The following is a 12,391-nucleotide window of genomic DNA, read 5'->3' as shown; positions in this document are numbered from 1 at the left end:
TCAGTGGTCAGAGTAATCTGTTAAACAGCGGCCTGAGACACGGTCTCAGGTATGCCGAGTGGGTTTGGGACCAGCTACCCCGCCTGAGCGGGTCACTTCTTCCCTGCGACCTTTTCTGTAAAATACTGCCGAAGGGAGCTCCGTTATCTCGTAGGGACTTTGTAACCTCGCCTCTGATTCTCATCCTTCCCCAGGCTCCGGGAGGAAGGGAGTTTTAGGTATTTAGAGAACAGTTGAACAAAACAAAAACAATGGTAAGAGTTTTGTTGCTGGGAGGACTTTAAGTGTTGGAATCTTGTCATTTGATTACTTGCCTGCAGCCTTGCTCAGACTTGCCCTTGTCAACTAAGAGTAATAACAGTATCTTCCTCTTAGGGCGTCTCAGCTATTTGTATAGGAGAAGGCTTGTCAGATATGTAACACAGTGCAGGACTTGGAAAATGATGGCCATTTTTTCTCGTAAATTTTATATATTTTGTTTCTGCGATTGAACACTGTACATGTAAAATGTACAAATGTACATGGTTTACATTCTCACCATCCTTTTCTGATTGTTCCACCCTCATTAATGTAAATTCCCTGCACCCGACGCTTCCTATAGAATCCTGTGAGTTGCTGTTGTCAATTTGTAGTTCTAAAAAGAGCACACTATTCAAGGAAGACTTTACTTATTAAGCTATGATTGTTTGGTTTTAAGAAGAACTTAAGGAGATATTTTTGGTTTAAGAGCTAAAGATTATCTCAGAGCATTCCTGCCTTATGTTCATCCACACTCCATGACTCCAGAAAGTCTAGAGTCCATGAGAATTTGGAATTCTATTCTGCCTTTTTTTTCTTTTTTTAATCAGGATTTTTCCATGGAATCTTAGGTCAAAATGCCCAGTAGTGATAGCTACTTCTTGTGGTCACCTGGCAAAAAGTCATACATTCCATATTCTCCTACTCCTGACTCTCCTTCCTGTTGGTCTAGGTCATTGGTTCTCAACCTGTGGGTCGCGACCCCTTTGGGGGTTGAACGACTCTTTCACAGGGGCCCCCCATTCATAACAGTAGCAAAATGACAGTGATGAAGTAGCAACAAAAATAATTTTATGGTTGGGGGGTCACCACAACGTGAGGAACTGTATTAAAGGGTGGAGGCATTAGGAAGGTTGAGAACCACTGTTCTAGGTGAAGAGAGACCCATTGTTGTGCCTTGGATGGCTGTTTGTGAGCTTTGCAGACCTCAGGCACTGTGGAACTAAGGAGGTGGAACACAAGCACTGAGCACTTGAATATTAGGCCAGTTAACTGGGTGTCTCATGAAACCATGAGCAAAGGAACCAGTTCTTTTGAGATGTTCAGTTGTACGTGAGCAGGCTCAGCAACTTTTCTTTTGTTGTTGTCGTAAATCTATCACACAACTTTTGCCGATTCAACGATTTACGGGTGTTCAACGTATTAGCAACAGTTACTTTAGTTAGCTGTGCCACCCAGTCTTTAATGTGATTTTCATCACCATCACCCCCATCTACCCCCCAACCCTGATAACCACCACTAAACTGTGACCTCTATACATTTACCTTTCTTGTCTTTTTATATAAGTGAGGTCATATAATATTGGCCTTTTTGGGCTTAGCTTATTTCACTCACTATAATGTCTTCAAGACCCACTCCCTTTTCCCAGGGGCTCAGTCAGGTCCACTGTATGTATGTACCACATGTTATTATCCATTCTCCTGTTATCAGGTGTCTATGCCTTTTGGCTATTGTGAATAATATTGCAGTGAACATATGTGTGCAAGTCTTTGGTGTCTGCTTTCGGGTCTTTTAGGCAGATACCTAGGAGTGGGATTTCTGGGTCAAATGATAGTTCTATTTTTATTTTTTTGAGGCACTGTGCACATTGTCTTCCACATTAGTGGTACTATTTTGCATTACTCCCAGCAGAGGATAAAATTGCCAATTTCCCCAGATCCTCGCCAAAAAATGAAAACAAAATTATTTTTTATCTTAGCTGCCCCAGAGGGAGTGAATTGGTGCCTTCCTGTGGTTTTGAGTTACATCTTTCTGACGGCTGGCAGTATTGAGCATCTTTTCATGTGTTTGGTGGCCTCTGAATGTCCTTTTTGGTGAAATGTCTAATCAGTTTATTTGCCCATTTTATGATTGGGTTATTGGTCTTTTGGTTAAGTTGTCAAAGTTACACACACACACACACACATATATTTGGTTTATTATCATAACTTCTTATCAGATTTCCAAAGATATTTCAATCTGTAGCATGTTGTCTCACTTTTGTTAAAGTCTTGCTGAATAAAATATTTCAATTTTTGTGAGATCCAATTTATATAGTTTTTTTCTGCTTGTGCTTTTCTTACTATGTTAGATAATTCACTGTTGAAATCTAGGCAGGGCAACTTGTTCCTCTAGGAATTTTGCCAGACTTCTAGCTTGGCTTCCACTAAGTATAAGCATTGCTATCCCAGATATTCTGACCTCAAATCTATATTTTAACATGCTCTGTGATCCTTATTTAAATAGATTTTTGTGGTTTACGTTCATACTTTTTTGCTATTGTGAATTTGGTCTTGTGTCTGATGTGAGACATCGATCCTGTTTCCTTTCTTTTTTTGAACATAGGGAAATTTTTATTTTCTCAGTGCCATTTATTTAAGAGACTTTTCTTTCCCTATCAAATGGATTGAGGACCCTTGTTAAAAGTTACAGTACATGTAAATGATGGCTCTTATGATGTTTAAATGATTCTACAGCTGGACATCATTTGTGGAAAACGATGTAGAATGTTACCTGCATATTCTATCACAAATGAAAAAGTAGAGTTGGCCTTTTAAAAATTAAACTTATTGAGAATGATGAGGGCATTTAATGTACAAATGTGCTTTACACAATTGATGTATGTGTGGATTGTGATGAGAGTTGTATGAACCCCTAATAAAACAATTTTAAAAAATTAAACATACTTTGAGACAGATGTGTGGTAATAATTTCTTTTAGAAGAATTAATACAATACTAGTCCCAAGAAGTTGGAGATTAGAGATATTCCAAATGTCCAACACTTCCAAGATGCTATTCTGCTCCATCCCTCCTCCACTCTTCCCTTGAGTGTATTCCCTTACATCCCCGGGCTTTTCGGTCTACTTCAGTGGCCCACAAAAAATTGGGGCAATGTTTCACATGCTAGTGGGTGCTGTTCAGAGATGCCCTCAAGGAAACAAAGAGTGTAACTTGGTTCATATCCTGTGTTAAAGTCGGGTCTTAATCCCACCCTAATCCAGCCCATTAATATAGTCGAGAATGGGACTACAGCCACAGGCATATAGAGACCGGAATTATACTACATAAGGAATTAAGGATAGAAAGGCCATACAATTTTATTGACTATAGCTCAAATTGTAGATTCAGGTGCAGTTGTAAGAAATAATAGCGATCCCCTGTATCTTTCACCCAGTCTCCTCAGTAACATCATGCAATAGTACACCAACAAACTCCAATATGGCCAGACGTCATTTTACTGTGATTCACTTTATTGTGCTTTACAGATAATACACGTTTTAAAAGTTGAATGTTTGTGACTTCCCTGAGTCAAGCTGGTCTACCAGTGACATTTTTTTCCACTGGCAGGCATATACTGTACTCATGTCCGTCACGTTTTGGTAATTCTCACAATATTTCAAGTTTTTCATAATACTATTATGTAGTGTACTAAACTGCAGTGCAGTGAAACAGAACTTTTATATGTAGTAGGAAATTGAAATTTTGTGTGTGTGTGACTAGCTATATTGCAATATTTGCTTTATTGTCCTGGACTGGAACTGAACTCGCAATTTTACCTAGGTGATTCTGCCATCTAATCACGTCCAAATCATAGGGACCCTTAATAGACTTTCTGAGGCTGTAAGTCTTCATGGGAGCAGCAGTCTCATCCATCTCCTAAGCAGTGACTGGTGGGTTTAAACCGCTGACCTTATGATTAGCAGCCCATACCATTGCCTACTGTGCTACCAGGAATCCCTGTCTCCTAAGCATGCCTATACAGTCCACTCATCCTACTTTGTTTTTGCTAATATTATTTGAGCTCACTTATGTATACATTTAGTTCAGCACCGTTTTTATTATGTGTTGGTTTGTGTATTCACCACTACATAGTCCTATCACTAAAAGGATCTTCGCTGGCCCTTTGAGAACTACACCTGTTTTCCCTTACAAGTGTGCTACCCCCTCACCCATGGCAATGACTCTTCTCTATTTTCATTTTGCAATTTCAAGAGTGGATTAAAAAGAGTGGACTTTAAAAAAAAGTGGATTGATAGAGTACGAGGGGGTACCCCCCAAAACCGGAATTTCACTGGGCCTATTGGAGCTTCCTTAATATACATTTCCCTGCTAGGCAAGCATCAAGTACTCCCTCTAAGCTAGTGCACTCAGTGGCACCACCTGCGGAGGTTCTCTCTGGTCACCATGACTTTTTTCATAAAAGCAGTTTCACTTGTTTGTGATGGCCAGTTTAAGAGAACAGCATGCACCTGTGAGTGAAGTTGTTTTTCACTCAAGAAAAATGCGCAGAAACTGTTGTAATGTTGATCACATTACAAGGACAGCACTATGGGAAAAACTCAAGTGTTCGAGTGGTTTTCTCATTTCAAAAAAGGTGAAACGTCAATTGATGACAAACCTCATTCTGGACATCCCTCAACTTCGACTCATGGTCCGACTGTTAATCAAGCTTTCTATTTAGAGGTTCTGAAAAGATTGCATAACAGTGTGCGGCAAAAAAGGCCTGATTTGTGGCAGATGGGGGACTGATTTTGCCACCACAAAATGCACCTGCTCTAGCAGCCATCTCAGTGCGCCAGTTTTTGGCAAAAACCAGCATGCTTCTCTTGCCCTGTGCACCTTACTCACCTGACCTCACTCCATGGGACTTCCTTTTGTTTCCTTAAACAAAGAGGGACATGAAAGGACATCAATTTGATGACTTAGAAAAGGTGAAGAAAAAAATGAGAGGTGCTCTTAGCCCTCCAAACAAATGAGTTTGAAAATGGTTCCAAGACAGAAAAGTGGGTAAAGTGAGTGGGTATGATATGACAAAATAATAATTTTTAAATTATCAAGGGTTCATGAGGAAGGGGGAAAATGAGCTGATACCAAGGGCTCAAGCAGAAAGCAAATGTTTTGAGAATGATTGTGGCAACAAATGTACAAATATCCTTGACACAATGGATGGATGGATGGATGGATGGAATGTGATAAGAGTTGTACGAGCCCCCAATAAAATTACTTTTTTTAAAAGAAAAAATAGTTCTAAGAATGGAATCTCAGATTTGACAGATGTATTAAGTGTAATGAAGAGTACTTTGAAGGTGATAAGATTGTTTCGTTAAAAAAAAATTAAATTACATAGCTTTGAAATAAATTCTGGTTGGGGGGGGTACCTCCTCTTATATAACATTTGGGATTGGTTATTTGCACTCAGAATAATACTCTGGAGTTTCATCGGGGTGTTAGTTCATTCCTTTGAATTGTAGTTTATTAATATGAATAAAATTGTGAATGCTCATGGACAGGTTTTGATGTGAAGGCAGGTTTTCACTTTTCTGAGATAAATGTCCAACAGTACAACTGCTGTGGGTCAGATGACAAGGACATGTTTAGTTTTATAAGAAGCCGCCATGCTCTTTTCCAGAATGGCTGCACATTTTCCTTTCCCTCCAGCAGTAGACGAATGTCCTGGCTTCTCATCCCATCAGCATTTGTGATTGCCATTGCTATTATTATTGTTGTTGTTGACCACCACCAAAGATTGGCGTGCAGTGGAAAAGAGCATGGCAGCTTCTTATAAAACTAAACATGTCCTTGTCATCTGACCCACAGCAGTTGTACTGTTGGACAATTATCTCAGAAAAGTGAAAACCTGCCTTCACATCAAAACCTGTCCATGAACATTCACAATTTTATTCATATTAATAAACTACAATTCAAAGGAATGAACTAACACCTTGATGAAACTCCAAAGTATTATTCTGAGTGCAAATAACCAATCCCAAATGTTATATAAGAAGAGGTACCCCCCCAAACCAGAATTTTCTACAGGACATCACTGATGTGTTGCTTGGTGGTTAGCTGTAGGATTCCACATCTTAATGAACTGTGGTCAGACTCATGGGCCAGTGAGGCCCATAGCAGTGGTTTTTTCATGGTGATGTGGTTTTGAATTTGTGTTTCTTATTTTAGTAAAGATGAAAGCACTCACGATTCACCTGTTCTTTTTAGAAATGCTGTTCTGTTTTCCCTCACCACCATTTGGTTGCTTTATTAGTGTGTTTGTCTGAAGCATTCTCAAAGCAAGACTCCGCCTTGCTTGGGATGCCATCTGAGCCCGTGTTGGCGGGCTCCTTCATCCAGGTGATGCGTCTGTGTCTTTGTCTCTTTTAAGACTCGGTAAATGCTCTTTACATTTAGAAAAAGGAGGGGATCCACCCTACGTTCTGTGCTCTTGTGTACTGTCCTGTGATTAGAGACATTTCTACTTCTTCCAGCACCCTCCTCAGTGGCGAATTCATGTTTAGCCTATTCCATCTAGGCCAGCATTTAGGAGAATTTGATACAACAAAAGCCATGTGACATTGACCTAGGGGTGATTTGGGGCACCTTTGGTTCCACTTCCTAGTGAATTGCTCTGTTGGTTATTTCACTGGACTGAACATAACCCACACACCTTAGAAATAAGAACTGGCATCCATAATGGGTGATTTGTGGTTGGGTTAGGGTAGTTATTTTGGTGAGAAAAAAATCCCCCATTCTGATGCCAACCCATACCTCTCTTGACATTTTCGTGCCCACAAAAACTAGTGCAGGACTAGCCCCACCTTTTTGATAACCACCATGTTTACACACTTTATCTTAGCCATCAAGCTGAATTACCTGCCTAGAAATTACATTCATATATAAAATTGGAACTTGCACTTAAAAAAAAAAACTAATTGTTTTGGCGTAAACGGAAAAACTGACTCAAACCCTATTCAGCAAACACTGTGGGTCAAATCCCATTTCGAGCAGACAGGCCTTGGTGCACAAACATAATTGCACTTTTAGAAAGTTTGTTTCAAACTTGTGGGTGAAAGCCATGTTCTGACAGTAAGTAGTTTGGTTTGGGGTTGTTTTTTTTTTTTGGTATCTACTAACATTTATTGAGGACTTAAAATGGACAGAGCTGAGATAGGAACTTCATGTATGTTATTTATAGTTTAACTTCAGAATGATTACTATCATCTCTGCTTTACATCTGAGGATCCACAGTGATGAGGAAACGAAGGTACAGAACAGAAAAATGTGCTCAATGTCAGTTAGTGAGTACATGCGTAGTCATACCTCAAGTCTTCAAATGAAATTATCTAGGTTTTGTTACTTCTTGTTTCTTAGTAATACTGAATTATATATGGCCGCAGTAAGTTAGTAGCAGTTATTTTCCAACCTGCTTTTATTTCATTCAAGTGAATTCACAGATTTGCCACTAGAGGGCCCCCGTTTCCATATAGAAAACCAGCTACCAGTACTTAGGTAAACACAAACAGGACAAAGCCAAAAGTCAATGCCAATTCCTAACAACCGTATCGGTGGGCAGAGCTGGCCCTGTGAGTTTCTGAGACTGTAACTCTAGCAAGCTTTGTCGTTTTCCCTTGGAGGGTCTGGTGATTTCGAACGACTGGACCTTGCAGTTAACCGCCAACGCAAAACCACTGTACCACCAGGGCCCATCAAATAGCAGAAATTCCGCCTAAAATTCTGAGCACCTGGTTTGCAGAAGACTATGGTCAGACAGTGAACGCCCCAAATCCACGTGCAGAGACCCCACAGGGATGACGCCTCTACTGAATTCCCTCAGACCATTGACCAGGGATGACTAGCCTTGCCTTCAGACAGAGTGCATCCGAAGTGAATTGATGCAGATATAGTTAGATTAAAAGCTAACATCTTATCATTTGTTTTTCCTTTTGACCCAATTTTAATTTGTTCGAGTTTTTATTATTTTCTGCTTTCTTTTGGGTTGAGATTTTTCGCTTTATTTTATTTTTGTTTGTTTGGTATAACTTTCTTTATATGAAATCTAGGATAGAGGTCTGAGGGGCTGGCCCCAACCCCAACTACATGGACAGCTGCTCCTCCCCCCAGAAGAATTTATTTCAGAGGACAGCACTAAAGCTGCAGCTCAGAGAGAGGGGCATGTCTGATCAGAGCAAATGGGAACACTTAGGGGGAGGAAGAGAGAGTGGAGCACATCCTGGCCCACCAAGCCTTGAGGACGATATTCCTGCTCTGAGCAGCCAATCCACAGAGAAGACCATATGGCCAGACCCACTATGAGACATGACATCCCTCACTGACCCATAGCCCCACAGGGGACAACAATGGAGACACAGTGTGGGAATTGCGCCCAATCTGATCCTGCCACACCAAGGCAGACCACTAAGGGTGTGCAACAGAACATCAAGGGGAACAGAGCAACAAAGTCCGAAGGAATACCAAAACTAGACTTTGGGGCCAGGTCTTGACACCCTATCAGACTCAACCGGAAAACACTCCTAAAGGCCAACATAACAGTCCTTGAACTAAAAAGAAAAAAAAGAAATCTAGGATAGATAAATCTATATAGACAGTAACTAGATTAATAAGTTCTTAGGGTTATAGCAGGAGAGGTTGGGGAAAAGGGAGCTAACAAAAATGACAACAAAAATGAAAGAAATGCTGTACAATTGATTGGGGTAATGCTTGTACAACCTTTTTAATATATTCAAATCATTGAATTGTATGATATGTGCATTATATCTCGAAACACTGTTAAAAAATCAATTAGCAAAGTGGCAGTTAGGAATGTAAAATCTGGTCATAGCGCGGATCCTACGTGCTGTGCACGGGGCGTGGTGCCAGAGGAGCGCCTGCAGCCTGAGCTCGGTGCCTCCTCCCCGAGACTCTGTGAACATCTTCAGCTCACAGCAAGGGCCAACCTGACTTCAGCTCTCCCGAGATGGCCAAGCAGCCAGACTACGACCTGGAGAAAATTGAGAGCAAAGCAGAATCCACCATAGACCTGCTTTCCAATTACCTGCAAGCTTTCAAGAAAGCCTGGTCCTGGTCATGCCGGTGCAAGAGCAGACCAACAAAGAAACCAGCAGCAAGCAAAAGCCCCAGCGATGACTCTAAACAAATCTGACAATAATGGAAGTTTCCCACGAACTTTCTGAAGCCCCCTTGTATATCTATCTCACAACTTCTGCCTGTTCAGCTATTTACAGGTTTAAGCTTTATTGACAGCAATTACAAGAATCTGTTTGCAAGCTAACATTCCATGATCCTTGTAGTTTTCCCATCACCCTACCCCCCACCCCCCACTTTCTGCATACTGACCCTAGTAACCACTAATAAATGTTGATATCTATTTTTTTCAAAAGTAAAATCTCACCAATTTAATGTTTACCTTTATTGCCAAATATAAATTAATTTTGCAAGTTTAAATTATTTTAAATATAACATATAGTGATTTTAGAAGTCAAAATTCGGTCCTATTTTTTAGCTGAATTGTAAGGTGAGCCAAAATGAATTGAGTAAAATTTCTTCAGTTTTAACAGACCACTTGAAAGTTTGCTCTTAACTTTTGTTCCGAATACTTTAAATTTTCTAACTGGAAATTTTTAATCCTCCTTTAAGACCCATCTCAAAAGACCCCTCCATTCTGGATAGTGTGGGAGAAAAATGGGAACAAAACTCCAAATCATAGAAGAGACCAGGCCTACTGGTCCAATAGACACTAATGGAAGCACCAAGACTACGGCCCCTCCCGCTTCACATCGGAACTGACCTCACACCTCCCTCAAACCCAAACCAAACTCACTGCCATTGAGTCAGTGCTGACTCACAGCTACCCCTGTGGGCTGTAAATCTATAAGGGGGCAGAAAGCCTCTTCTTTCTCCCAAGGAACGCCTGGGGGATTTAAACTGTGGACCTGTGTTTAGCAGCCCAACTGGGTTAGTCTGGGTTGACTAACAAACAAATTCATTGAATCATATATGTGTAAGAGAGAACTTTATATCAAGAATTATGCATCACTAAAATAGCCCAGTCCAGATCAAGTCCATAAGTTCTAACATTGGCCCACAAGCCCAATATGAGGCCTGTGAATTCCTCTTCAGGCTCACTAAGCACATGCAATGATGCCAAATGTAGGGCGATCATAGGCTGGTGAGGTCCTGTGGTTACAATGGTGGTGGACAAATCTCCAGGGCTCTGGCTGCCGTCAGCGTGGCTCCATGTGGCTCTTCAGTAGGAAGGAATAGCAGAGAGAGAGAGAGGAGAGTGTGGCCCGCCTCTTCTGATGGCAGAATCCAGAGACTGAGTGGTCCTCTTCCCAGGAGAAAAAGAGGAAGTTCCAGAATCCTCCTGGTGGGTGTTACCTTATGACCTGATTGACAGGTGAGACTGCACATCTACATTCTATTTATCAAGTTGACATGAAAATATGTAACTACCACACCAACACATAACCCACTACATCACCAGCCTCCTCCTTTAAGATAAAAAGGGCAGGATTTACTTTCCCAAGGACAGAGTACGGAAAATTAGGAAAGAAGGAAGAACAGAAACAGGAAGCGCAGGGACAAGAGATGGTATATTGAGGGGCTGCAGTGGGTGAGTTGAAATAAAATATGCATGGACTATTGAGTGTAAAACCAATGACCTGCTTTATAAACTTTCGCTAATTTACAATAAAAAGTTTGTAATTACCAAATAAACTCTTTCTTAGAATAAGGTAGAATTTATGTACAAATAGTATTTTTTAAAGACACTTCCAGATTGGATTAGTCCCTCCCTCCTTTCTCTGAGCTCTCACGACATTGCTCAGACCTTTGTTTTAGAGTTACTTATGTGCTTACATGTTTGCCCTTTTCTGTACACATTTAAGAACCGTCCGTCTCTCCTTTCTTGTTTCGTTTTTTATTTTACTATTGTCTGTCCGGCAAGTGTAGCAAACATTCAAGATGTATTGACTGAGTGAATGAATAAGGGAGTTAATGAATGAATAGAGATGGGATTTGAGTGAAATCTTTTTTTTTATCACTTTATGGGGGGCTTATACAGCTTTTATCACAATCTATTCATGCATCCATTGTGTCAAGTACATTTGTTCCTAAGTTGCCATCATCATTCTCAAAACATTTTCTTTCTACTTGAGCCCTTGATATCAGCTCACTTCCCCTCCCCCACCCTCCCTCCCTCATGAACCCTTGATAATTTATAGAATTTCTTCTTCATGCCTTACACCGACCCGTCTCCCTTCACCCACTTTTCTGTTGTCCATCCCCCTGGAAGATGATTATACGTCAATCATTGCAATCGGTTTCCCCCTTTCTTTGGTATTTTCACTCTCATTATTGGTCCTGAGGGGTTCATCTGTCCTGGATTCCCTGTGTTTCCAGCTCTTATCTGTACCAGTGTACATGCTCTGGTCTAGCTGGATTTATAAGGTAGAATTGGGGTCATGATAGAGGGGGGAGAGGAAGCATTAAAAAACTAGGGGAAAATTAGTTGTATGTTTTGTTGGTGTTGAGTGAAATCTTAAGGTTGGACAAGATTGCCACAGACAAAATAAAAGAGGGTGCTGCAGAAGGGCAATCAATCAATCAATCAATAAAAGAGGGTGGACAAGTAGAGGGAACAGCTCATTCAGGCACCAGAAAAGCCCAAATTTGGCAGCCACTGGGGTAGAGTCATTGTAAGGAGCCCTGGTGTCACAGCGGGTTAAGTGTTGGGCTGCTGACCACAAGGTCAGTGGTTCAAAGACAACATCCACTCTGCGGGAGGATGAGGCTGTCTGCTCCTGTAGTCTCAGAAATAACTACAAAGCAATTCTACTGTGTTCACAATATATCCGTGTGCATCTGAATTGGCTCAAGAGCAATGGGTTTCTTTTTTTTTTTTTTTCATTTTGTAGACAGTGTGGGATTACCCAGTAAACAGGGTAAACTTGGACCTATTTGTACTTAATTACTAATCCACGAATCCGTAGTAAACGGTTTCAAAGGAGCCCTGGTGGCACAGTGGATTACATGAACCCACTAACTGCTCCACAGAAGAAAGACTTTTTGTTCCCACAAAGATTTACAACCTCGGAGATCTGAAAGGGCAGTTCTATTCTGTCCTATAGGACTGAGTCAGTAAACACAGTAAACATTTTTCCACCACATCATCGATTATGCTTCTAGGTATGACTGGCATTGTGGGGTACCAGCCTCCACAACAGAACGGGTGCAAGGGGCATTTGGGTAATTGACAGGTAAAATTAAAGACACATCAGACAAGAAAAGGCATGCAAGTGCTCACCTCCTGATCGCCAT

Source organism: Echinops telfairi, unplaced genomic scaffold (assembly GCF_000313985.2).
Source record: "Echinops telfairi isolate 266 unplaced genomic scaffold, ASM31398v2 ScPeMD7_18;HRSCAF=68, whole genome shotgun sequence".
NCBI classification, from domain to species: Eukaryota; Metazoa; Chordata; class Mammalia; order Afrosoricida; family Tenrecidae; genus Echinops; species Echinops telfairi.
The sequence above is the reverse complement of the archived record's forward strand: the minus strand, read 5'-3'. Positions refer to the sequence as shown.